The sequence below is a fragment of the Nicotiana sylvestris genome, chromosome 3, assembly GCF_000393655.2.
Source record: "Nicotiana sylvestris chromosome 3, ASM39365v2, whole genome shotgun sequence".
NCBI lineage: Eukaryota > Viridiplantae > Streptophyta > Magnoliopsida > Solanales > Solanaceae > Nicotiana > Nicotiana sylvestris.
This window is the reverse complement of record NC_091059.1, coordinates 109,404,390-109,416,326: the sequence shown is the minus strand read 5'-3', so window position 1 is coordinate 109,416,326 and position 11,937 is coordinate 109,404,390.

The following is an 11,937-nucleotide window of genomic DNA, read 5'->3' as shown; positions in this document are numbered from 1 at the left end:
TCTGGCCCGATCAGGGGTCCGAGAACTTTCGGGACTGGCAACTTTCTGCACCCTGCTTTGACAAATGATCTGTACAGGCGTGGGATTGGCTTAGGAAGGACCCAAACTCTTTTCTTCAACTTGCAGGCCCGCTTTACATCCGTTGCGGTAGGCTTGAATCCCAACCCAAAAGTATCCAAGTTCTTGGGCAAAGAAACTGGCTGGACCATTCCCTGCATATCAATCCCCAGACCTTTTCCTGGTACAAACCCGTTGTTCAACATCTCTGAGGCTATCATGAAGGTTGCAGCTGTGATTATGGGAAGTGGAAGGGCCCCACCCTCAGGAATTTTGTCTACTGAGACTGCATCAAAAACCTGATAAACCTATGGGCCCTTGTCATCGTCGGTTTCTATGAAGGGCACAATGGCATCGCTAACGGCATGTGTACCGTCATCCCCGTGTACCACAATCTCTTGTCTGTCCCATTCAAATTTGACCATCTGATGTAGTGTAGAAGGCACTGCTTTGGCTGCGTGGATCCAGGGTCGTCTCAACAGAAGATTATATGACACCGCCACATCTATTACTTGAATTCCATGGTGAACTCGACTGGACCAATGGGTAATTCCAGTACGATATCACCCACTGTGTCAGTACCGCCCCTATCAAAACCTCGGACGCAGACGCTTTTCTTGTGGATCCTATCATCAGCAACCTTTAGTTTGTTCAGAGTGGCCAAAGGACAGATATTGGCACTTGATCCATTATCAATTAGTACTCGAGTGACCATCGAGTCTTCGCATTTCACAGTCAGGTAGAGTGCTCTGTTGTGTTCTGTACCCTCTACCAGTAACTCATCGTCAGACAATGATCGCTTGAATGGATCAACAAGGATAGCAACGAAATCTGGGCTGGGGTCTTCCTAAACTGCTATATAATTGAGTAGTATTGTGCCTTCATCTTCTTCAAAAATTCCTCTGCTTCTTCCTCCGTCACTGGCTTCTTTATTGTTACAGGATTGACCCTTCTCAATTATGCGGGAACAAAACACCTTCCCGAACGAGTTAACCCCTGAGCCTCGCATACTTCTTCCACAACCTCCTTCCCCTTATGCATCACTGTCACTTGACTGTAGCTCCACGACACAGCTTTCTCACTTGTTATCGACAACTGCATGACTGGCCTGATAACAACTGGTTCTACGTGGACCCCCTTCACCACTAACACTGGTGTGCTTGATACTCCCTACAGCACTGTCCTAACTGACTCTGACTTTTTTGTAGCAACAGACGAACCTTTCCCAACTACCACAAATGGCTTGTCATATACCTTTCCCAACTGTACCACTGCCTTTCCACTGGTCGACTTTTCATTTGGACTGGCATGAATCATCATTACCGTTTGTGAGGGTGTTTTAAGTTTCCCTCCTTCGTGCACTAGTTCGATCATGTGGGCCTCATGGTGCACTGGTAACGGGTTTTCATTGATATTGGGTGCCTCTGGTGCCTGAACCTCGATCCTATTTGTGTCAATAAGATCTTGTATGGCTGTCTTCAACTTCCAACGCTTCTCAGTATCATGCCCGGGAGCCCCCGAACAATATTCACAGCTTACTGAGTGGTCCAGATTTTTGGGAAAGGGATTTGGCAATTTGGGTTCAACAGGACTTAATAGGCCTATCTGCCTCAACTTGTGGAACAGAGTAGTATAGGTTTCTCCCAACGGAGTGAATGTTCTCGGCTTTTGCATCCTTTCATTCCTGAAAGCCTGATTTCCGTGGAAGCTTGGCCCTGAAGGATTCCTGTAGGCCCTTGGTGGTGGATATGTGTTTTGTGGAGGTGGATATGTGTTTTGTGGAGGTGTATATGTATGTTGGGGAGCCGGCGCACGCCATTGCAGGCGAGCCAGAGGCTGGGTGTAAGTTTGGGCGTGATGGACGGAGAAATATGGCTCTTGTGGTGGATAATAGGGTTGTGGAGGGTTGTATGGAGTGTGTGGATAGTTTGGGTAATGGGGTCTGGGTTGGTAGCGAGGGAAGGTCCTCTTGATCTGGACCAAGTACCTGATTCGACTGTTGCGACCTCCTCTCTCTTCTTTTTCCCGAGCGCACCTCCCATACCGCTTTGGATAGCCTGAGTTGTAGCCTTGATTGCTGAATAACTCATTATCTTGTTGGACCTGAGTCCTTCTTCAACCATACCACCCATTTTTACTACTTCATTGAAAGATTTACCAACTGATGTCACCAGGTGACCAAAGTAAGTTGGCTCCAACGTTTGTAAGAAGTAGTCCACCATTTCTCCTTCCCTCATTGGTGGATCGACTCTTGCTGCTTGTTCTCTCCAACGGAATCCGAATTCCCTGAAGCTCTCTCCGGGCTTTTTCTCAAGCTTTAACAGTGTGAGACGGTCGGGGACGATCTCAAGGTTATACTGGAAATGACCTGCAAATGCTTATGCTAGATCGTCCCAGGTATACCACCTGCTAGGATCCTGCCTCGTGTACCACTCTAATGCGGACCCGCTTAAACTTTGACCAAAATAGGCTATCAATGGCTCATCCTTTCCACCTGCCCCTCTCATCTTACTACAGAATCCTCGTAGATGCGCCATGGGATCACCATGTCCTTCATATAGATCAAACTTTGACATCTTATAACCTGCCGGCAATTGAACATCGGGGAAGGGACATAGATCTTTATTGGACACACTGACTTGGCTGCCCAATCCATGCATATTCCTGAAGGATTTCTCCAGGCTTTTCACTTTACGGAGCACTTCGTCCTGCTCCGGATTCTTAGCTGGCCTCTCAGTTTCTATTGGGGGCTGAAGGTGAGGGGTGTAAGTATATGGCTCGGGTGCTTTGAAGGTGAGTTCAGGAGGATAGTATTGATTGTCGTGAACCTGAAACACTGGTTCATCGGATGATTTTTGCAATGTGGTGGGTGGAGGTGCCACGAAAACAGGAACAACTGGTGGATGAGGGTTTTGTTTGGGTGGTGAAGCTTGGGGATTATAGGAAGTTTCCCCTTGATAGTATTGGGCAATGGGGAAGCTCGTTGATGGACCAGTGGAAGGGTGTTCCAGAGTCCGAGCTGGTGAAAGGGTAGGAGTAGGGGGAAGTATTGGTGGTGTTTGTCCCTTAGCCCAGGCTAGGTGCATCCCAGCTATCTCTTGTCTCAACCTGTCTACTTCCTCATTCATCATTTGCATCTCCGTCTTTTCCTCCTCAACACTTTTGTTCGAACCAGACATACTTTCCGGAATGGGCCCTTTTGATCTTGTGTGGTAATGGTAATCTGCCAGAACGTTCTAACGAGCTAACTGTTTTGAAATATCTTTCTCTATTATAAACAACAAACTTGTTAGCGTTAGAATTTAACACATATTGCAATTTCACATTGGGGAATGCAATGTTCCTAGGCAGTTTAACCATTTCTAACATATTTTTGCTTTGACTGCATGCGTCATTCCGGCTTATGTCCTTTCTCTATTCTTTTCCCCCTTTTTTTTCTTTTTAGTGATGGTTGAATCTTTTGTGGATTGCCTACATATCATGTCCCCGCATGAATCAGACCGGGCGTAGTTCTGCCACAAGTAAAAATAAAGACACAATTTTTCATTTTTCTCTCTTTTTTATTACCAAAATATGCTATTACAAGCTACCCATTTGAAAAAAAAAGACAAACAAAATACAGACTCCACACTATTAACATTGTTTGATATGAAAAGAGAACAGAAGGGTAGACAACAGACTCTTAAAAACAAACAAGTGCAGACTTGAATTAGGGATACATCAAGGCCTTGAATTTTGGTGCCCGCGAGGCATCGTTCGGCCTTTTCGCGGGCTTTGGCACCAGGCCTCTTTGCAAGCTTTTTAATTCCTCCATGATCCGGTGGACATAACACATGACTGAGGCAAAAAGGGTATCACGGGGCATTTTCTCACATGTTAGGCACTTCGTGGTGATGTAGCGCCCAATCTCATTGATCCTACCCCTGATTCTATCCCTTTCCATACACAGCTATTCTATTCGTTGATTCTTTAATCCCAATACTTGAGTGTTGTCAACGAGCTGATCTTGGAACCTCTCCATTTGTTCTTCCATTCGGGCTATTGAATCATAGCAGCGCTCCCTGTCCGTTCTAGCATCTCGGGCTTGTTTAAAGACCCGATCTCTGAGAGTGGAATTTGTTTCTCTTAATATTGCAATGCTCCCTTCATAATCCCTTCTCACTTGCCATAGGTGCTTTTTCAGCGCTGCAACGCCTTTTGCTCATCTGGCCCGCATTCTTGCTATGCTAGCCTCGGATCTTTCCAAGTCTTTTCGGCTTTCAATGACCTGATTCCTTAACCCTGCTATCAGCCTTTTATCGGACCGGCTTCTCCGTTGGTTGTCGGCATCCATTATGACTTGTCGGTTTTGAGCTCTAAGGGAGTCATTTTCTTGGGCTGATTTCTTTCTGTCCCCTTCATCGGCTGCGATCTGAATTTCTCTTTCAAACTGAAGATTTGTGACCTGTTGCTTTAACTTGCCTATTGTGGCCCTGTATTCTTTTTCCTTTGCCAAAAGTCCCAATGCTCTTATGAGGACTTGATAAATTCTTGAAGGTGAGGTCTTTTAGACGGCCTTCCAAATGACACTTCCCCTTTGTACCAAGCCTGATATCCGGGTGAAACTTCCCCTCTTGCCCGATTCAGTACACAAGTATTTGCCTCCAAGTATTGACATTGGCTCCAAATCTGGCGAACCCTTGCTTCAGGAAACTGGCCATCGGAACTGATCTCAATTACTTGGGTGCTCAGGTCCTCATCTTTCGGCACTATCTGACACCTCCCAAGTTACCTCAAAACCCGATACGGCGCATAAGGTTGAATGCTCTTAAGTCCCATCAATAGAAAATGGGGCATAGCTGCTGGCATATATATGACTTCGTCGATCGGTAACCATCCCAGTGTCCACTGTATTTGACTAGCGTTGAGGGTCCGGAAGTATGAGGTCCATGCCGAGACTCCTTCAGGTAAGCGGACCTCATTAATTCTGGTGTAGAACTCCTCTATGCAGGTTTTATCAGAAGATCCATGGCTCAGGAACTAGGCTCGGTGACATAGGTGTTCGGTCATCCACATTTGCAATAACAAGTTACACCCTTCGAAAAAGTTCCCTCCAGCTTTGCAGGCCATGAGAGCTCGGAAGATATCAGATACAATCATGGGCGCAAGCGTGCTGTCATCTTGAGTGAGCAAAGTACTGACGACCCCAGCTATCTTTATGTCAATATTCCCGTCTTTTCTTGGGAACACTAAAAGCCCTAAGAAGGTTATCATGAAAGCAACCCATCTATGTTCATCCCACTTTCGACGGTTACTTTTGCTGCACAACTTGTTTTCTGGCTTGTCGAATCCTCCTATGTGGCCGTATCTTTGGTATATGAAGCTCAGAGTGCAAAAACCTTTCGCCAAGTCTAGGTTATGGATCGTTCTGACTATCTTTAACGAGTCCAAAAACCGGTGCACCGCTACGGCTCTTGGAGCAACCAGGTATTTATGCCTCAACGGAACCTCAGCACTGCCGATGTACCCTGCTATTTCCTCTAAAGTCGGGGTGAGTTCAAAGTTCGAGAAGTGGAAGACATTGTGTGTCGGGTCCCAGTAAGTGACCAGTGCCCTTATAATATCCCCTCGAGGCCTGATACCCAACAAACCCGTGAGACCTTTCAGATGTTTGTTGACTTCGTCTCGCCCTTCTTTGCCTATATCATTCCACCATAGCCGCAACTGGAGGGGGATTTTATTCACGATTGAAAAAGGTTCATTTTGAGTCGTGCTCATTCTGCACATTTATTAATGTGATTAAACAAAAGAAAATTTATTTGACTCAAAACGATTTGATTATTTTTCATAAAAGAAAGACCCGATTTTCTGAACACGACCTTTCAGCACTTCAGGGACGAAGATTTTAAGGTTGTGTGAGTCAACTGATCAAAAATCAAAAAAATGACAGAAGTGGCCGTTTATGCAAAGTCAGCCTTCCGGCGTCCCTTTTGGGAACATTTGGCTATTTTTGTCAAAAACATCATCACCCAACTCTATGACGAAAAATTAAAACTTTTGACATTTTTTGTCTATTTTTGCAAAATGGGAGGTTGGTCCCGACGAGGGTTGCCTACGTATCTCACGCCCTGTGAGAATCAAACCAGCGTAGTTCGCCCAACATAAACTAAACTTTGTAAACAAGACTCCTTTTTTTTCCAATAAATCAAACTAAAAATTTATAATTTTTTTTCAAAATTTCGGCAGGGTTTTGACACTACTTGGACATTGGTTTAATTTTTATAAAAAATAAGTAGTTATCTCCCTACACTGCTATATTTTTTCTTTTTTTTCACAATTTTTTCAAAAATTCCCGATTTCAGAAGCCGGTCAGCATGTAGATAAACGTGCAAAACAAACAAGATGCAGCACGATGGTCTTTTTTCATTTCAGGTTGCTTGTCCTAGACGGACCCAACCCCTGTGTTGAGTCCCCTAAGTCAAATGCAACATGATGCAAATAAACGTTCATACTAGGGATCCGGCATGAAGTCAAGTTATTCTAGGTTCAACCTGGGTATATGTTCTAGACAGTGTACTCGAGCCTCTTTTATTTCAGGGTATGACACTAACAGAATAGGGAGTCTCAACCAGTAAGCACATCCCCGGAGGTGAGAATAGAATGTTTCAGCACAATTTATATGTATAGTTCAAATAATATCAAAGAGGTAAAAAAAACATCATATTGCACATTTAGGCCAAAACATGTAATAAGATCAAATAATAAATAAAGCCAAATATAACAATTCATCTAAGCTCGAATTCTGAACCCTGAACCAGAGATTCTGGGTTCGGTCCCCAGCAGAGTCGCCAGAGCTGTCACACCTCCTTTTTACCCGCGCCACCGCAAAGGGACGCAGAGGGAGTTTTTCCAATTAAAGGACAATTGAAACGGGATTATTATTAAAGAATCAGAGTCGTCACTTGGGAGATTTATGGTGTCCCAAGTCACCGGTTTTTATCCCGAATCGAAGAAAAGAATGACTCTGTTTAACAGTCTGCGAACCAGAAATCCGAGTAAGGAATTCTGTTAACACGGGAGAAGGTGTTAGGCATTCCCGAGTTCCGTGGTTCTAGCACGGTCTCTCAACTGTTATATTCGGCTTGATTATCTGATTTTATAAATATTGTAACTAATGTACTTTTTAACTTTTAACCGATTTTATTATTATCATTATTTTTAAAGAGAATTGCAATGTCGTGAAAACGTATTTCTAACCATGTCACAATCAATGTACCCGTGGTTATCGACACATTTCAACTCCGTTGAGATTTGGATTTGGGTCACATAAATGTGCACCCGAATTTAAGAAAGTAATTTATTAAAAAAATGCGCCTAAAGCGACTAGCATATCATTATTTTGGTCAAGGCCGTGAAATTTGCTAAACGGCCCTTCTCGAAATCTAAGTAACTTTATAAACACGTACAGAGGGCCCTGCAGCTTATGCGTTCTATTCGACGAGGCTCATCTCGTTTATTTTAAAAGGATCGTCCTAAAGTGACTGCATTCTTCTATTTTTCGTTCGTCTCTAAAATGAAAGAAGAAAAGATCCTAATTAAATTACATGTTATAGCCGAGTTCCAGGCGCATTTTGTTAAAGCGGAATATAAAGGTGCATATGAGCAGTCCGTTTGCCAAGCATGGGCCCAGGTCCAACGTAGGTAGTATTAAACTGGACCTGGGCTATTTTGTTCCAATATTGAGGCCTAGTTAAACTATTCTACATATATTCAAAAATTGTAATGCTGAAAAGGTAAAAATAATGATATCTAATTAAACAAATTACCCAAGTTTTAAAGAATCAATCAGTTGGAGTGAGGTAACTTAGAGGTCTAATTTTAATTCTAACTTCAAACCATTGAATGTTGAAACTAGACTGCCACGGTAATTAAAATGGTTTACTGGATCTGATTTCATTTGACATGCATTTGAACATATAGTAAATAATAACCAAACTAAAATCAACAGAATATCATTGACTACATTACTACAAAACTGATCAGTTATACCAAGGGGCATCAAATTACATAAGAATAGTATATAGCATGTTCTAATTACAATTAATGAAAAGAAAAGAAAAAGCTATATCAAGACTTCAAACTTCCATTCTTTCATAATGTACATGCTTCCATATTTTTAGCTTACAATAATCAGTGTATCAGTTGTGTACCTGATATTGGAGAGCAAAAGAAGAGGAGGATCAGCAGAAGTAGCATGCAACAACAACAACACCCAGCAACAGATTTTAAAAATCGAGCAGAAATCCAGCAACACCCAATGAAATAGTAGCAAATAACCAAAGAGCAACCCAGAAAAACCCAACTCGGAACCCAGCAATACCAAACAATCATAGGCAGAATGCAGAGTGAACCAGAAGCAAAAGATGCAATGGAATCGTTCTGATTTTTTGTTCTTTCAACACTCAAAATAGAACACACTCAAACTACTAACTCTAAAAAAAACTGAATTCTTAACGTTAAAATCTAGTCCTTTTTTCTCTTAAATTCTAACTCTCCAAGATTAAAAGTCAGTCAATTTTTAACTTAAATTCTCCCTCCCTTCAAAATCCAGCCTCCACACCCTTTTATACAAGTTTGCCCTCTTAAACCTACTGCCCGACCCTTTTCTTACTGCCTTACCCCCTTTCCCACTAAAATCTAAATCATTCCACTTTAAATCCCACTAAGGAAAACTTTTCCTTATTTTCAGCCCCCTCATTCCCTTTTGTTCCCCATTAGTGTATTAATTTAAAGACATTAATATCCCACTAACAACACACTAAAATTAAAATATTATCCTAACTGTTTCATTCCCAAATCACCCCTGAAACCCCTTAATATTACTGTGCCCTAATACAATTATTCAACTGTATTAAAACCATTAATTCTGAAATCTGTTTTCAACTAACAAAGATTTGAAAATTAAACCTGACTAACAGCTATAACCAAACTTATTTCTGATAACCGAATGACTGAGGTTAGAATTCAATTGGAACAAGTGAACTGAAATTAAATCAAAACCATACTTAACACAACATAGAACTCAACAGAATCTTTAAAGCTGAAACTGAATAATAAAATCAGAATCAACATGAATGCAGGATCATTGTCAGCCTATTGACAATGCCCTGAAACTAAGTGTCCACATATCAGCACACACAACAACCATTTGACGAACTTACTGGTCTACAAATAAGAACGAATTAATCGACGAAAAATAATTAACCGATTGCCTACAACAATTGACACTAAACAATCAGACACAGAAAATCAGGCAATTCACGGGTAATTTCAGTGGTATTGATAGAAACAGGGACTAACAGGAAACTAATTAATCGACGCAACTTATTAATCGATTATTCATACACAATTGGTAACAACAAACAGAATCAATCATACAAATAAGATGATTCATGGCTTTGTACAACACAGGGGACTTATGAAACTAATTATTCGACGACATTAATCAAATCGAATGTGTAGTTTATAACAGGTACAATTTTATCAACAAAAGAAAAATCGACTAAATAAAAAGGTCACTGGGGATGAGAAAATGAATTGATAAAGAATGGAAAAACCAATCAAACTAAACTAAACAGATACATAGATAAAAAATGAACCCAGAACAAGTGAAAAAGGAAGATACCTCAAAATACCAGAACTACACGGACCCAGGCTCGATCTTCGGACTCGGACACTTTGAGGTCGAACAGACCTTAGTCGAAGTGTTCTCAACTGAGAACACTTCGATTAAGGTCGATTAGACCCCAAATCCTCACTTAATTTGGACGGATTCCATGATTTGAATTTCTAGGGTTCCTGGTTTTCAATTTAGGGTTCGACCGTTTCTAGACAGATTTGAACGGAACCAAAGTTATTTAGGGTATGAGGGAGGTCTGGGGGTTGCCTGGTATGAATTTGGAGTGAATGGGGTAGATCTAAGTCCTGCTCGAATCTTCGATTGAAGATTCGAGAAGTTGGAAGTTGATTCGAGGTGAGCAACCAACAGATCCGTAACGAGGGTGGTTAGGGGGTGCCTTGGAGTGAGTTTGGGGTTGGTTGGTGTAGGTTTCCGTTTGGCTCGAATCTTCAAATGAAGATTCGAGAAGATGGGGAAAGATTCGAACTACACGAGCAACATATTTGGAACGGGGGTGGTCAGATGGTCTTAGGGTGTTAAGGTGGTGGTCACCGGTGTTGTTGTCGCCGGCTTTCAAACGGAGGGATTTCAGGGCGGCTAGGGTTTGGGGTCCATCTCTGAAAGAGACGATGAACAGGGATGAGGGGGGGTGTTTGGTTATGGGGCGTGGGGTGAGAATTGGCCTTATATACGAAGGGGAGGGATGGATCCTAGCCGTTGGATCAAGTGAGATTGATGGCCAGGATTTCTCCACTTAAAGGAATGGTACCGTTTTGATTGAGTGGGGATTGAGTCTGTCTCAGATGGGAGTGGGTCGGGTCATGAGGGAAAGCCTGGGAGCCATTAGATCAAAAGTAATGAACGGTCCCGATCAAATACAACCATACGACGTCGTTTGGTTTAATGAAAGAACTGCACTGGACCGTTAGATCTGTTTGATCAACGGTCCAGATGGAACATGCCAATACGGCGTCGTTTCCTTCGTCTGAGAGACCAGCTAACCGGACTGGGTCAAAATTGGTATTGATTTGGGCCCAATTTCAATTTAAACTTTCGGCCCAATCCGAGTTTTCTTCATTTTTTGAACTCTTTTCCTTTTCCTTCTTTAATTTCTAATTTACACACAATTCCTAATTAAATTGTAAAATCAAAAATAAAACTACACAAATATTAATTAACACTTACAACAATTAACACACAAATTAAAACCTTAAAATAAAATCACACAATGACAACAAATAGAATAAAATGCATATTTTTGTGATTTTCTTTTTAGAGCCAAATGATGGTTTAATTAATTCCTAAATGCATAATTAAATCCTAAATATGCATGCAATATGTATTTTTTTTGTATTTTTCAATTAACTACAACAAGGTAAATATTTACGGACAAAAACACAAATAATTATCCAAAAATGTCACGCAAATCCTAAAAATTGTATACCAAGAGAATTTTGTTTTATTTTTGATTTCTTTTGGAGTAGTTTTCGTGAAGCAAAAATCACGTGCTCACACATGGAATATTAAACACGAGGGATAGACTCGCCAAATGGGTTGTGTGTCACTAGCAGAAGTAGCAAAATGGTTAAAAGAAAATAGTTATCCACCCTTATTATTCATCAAAAAATGGATTGGATAATGAACCATTTAAAAACGGGTCGAATATGGATAAAGAATTATATTATCCACTTAGAAAATGGTTAACCAAATGGATAAGTAATATGTTTAACTTTTACATTTGTAAAGCCTCAAATTGGAGTTCTTTAAGTTTGGAAGACTAGGAATTCTCTCATAAATGATCATACATAAGAAGCCATGGATAATAAGGATATTCATATTATCCGCCGGATAAATCCATTTTTATCCGTCTTAAATACGGGTCGGTCAGATAATTTTTTATTTTTAAAATTACCCGTTTTGACCCGCTCATATCCGACCCGCCCGTTTGCCACCCCTAGTCACTAGCAACCAGGCATGTATTTTTCACATGTCCTTACTCCAGGCAAGCGATCGATGGAGATATGGAGTAGCCTAAGGAACTAGACTAGACAGTGAAGTTTGTAAATGGTAAAATTCTAATGCTAAAATTTATAGAATGGTGTTAGCGTGATATATATATATATATATTTGACAAGAGAAAAATAATATCATAGTAGAATCTTTCCGTGAGGACTACGGACTGTAGATGCTCTTACATTGATTATGTAGGATGTTCACAAATA